Source organism: Sinocyclocheilus grahami, unplaced genomic scaffold (genome assembly GCF_001515645.1).
Source record: "Sinocyclocheilus grahami isolate Dianchi unplaced genomic scaffold, SAMN03320097.WGS_v1.1 scaffold1386.1, whole genome shotgun sequence".
In the NCBI taxonomy this organism is placed as follows: Eukaryota; Metazoa; Chordata; class Actinopteri; order Cypriniformes; family Cyprinidae; genus Sinocyclocheilus; species Sinocyclocheilus grahami.
The window spans coordinates 139,866-140,714 of record NW_015506565.1 but is presented as its reverse complement, the minus strand read 5'-3'; positions in this window follow the sequence as shown (position 1 = coordinate 140,714).

Sequence of the window (849 nt, the reverse complement as noted above, 5' to 3'; positions counted from 1 at the left end):
TGTGTGTGTGTGTGTGTGTGTGTGTCTGTGAGTGAGTGAGTGAATGTGTGTGTGTGTGTGTGTGTGTGTCTCTGTGAGTGAGTGAGTGAATGTGTGTGTGAGTGAATCTTCTGTTTATGGTGTATGAGCACTAAACAAACCAAAGAGCTGCAGGAACATTGAGAGCGTTTCATTATAAATCCGCTCCACTGCAGCGATCACTTGCATAACTAGACAAACGTGTGTGTCATTAAAACATTATTTATACCCTAACTTTTGACTGATTTTAGTTAGACGTTCATCTGAGATAGTTCAGAGAATATTCAAAAGTAACATTCCCATAATGTTTGTCAAACAATCAAATGTAACATTGTTTTTAACAAACACATTTTTGAACGGTTAACATTCTGAGAGTTTTGAACATTCAGAAATAATGTTTTAATGAGAACTTCAGCAAAGCATTCTCAGAACATATTTTCGTCAGCTGGGAGTGCAGTATGAACATAACCAGCATCAGCTCAGAATATTAAAATAAATAAAAGTCAAAGTCAATGTGTGCACACATAAAAGAATACAAATATCAATGATACAAACGAAGGCATTCAAAGAATTAAAAGAATCATCATCACACAGTTTGTGACCAAAACCAGACAGTACATCCTTAAACAATTATGAAATATGAACATGCAAGTGTTTACAGAAAACGGTGGGCGGGGCCACGCTGATGTCATCGGAACGGGGCGGGGCCGCGGAGGTGACGTCAGCGCGGGGCGGGGCGCAGCTTGTGCGAGGAAACTTTCTCTCTCTCGTGTGTGTGTGTGTGTGTGTGTGTGTGTGTGTGTGTGTCTGTGTCTGTGTCTGTGTCTGTGT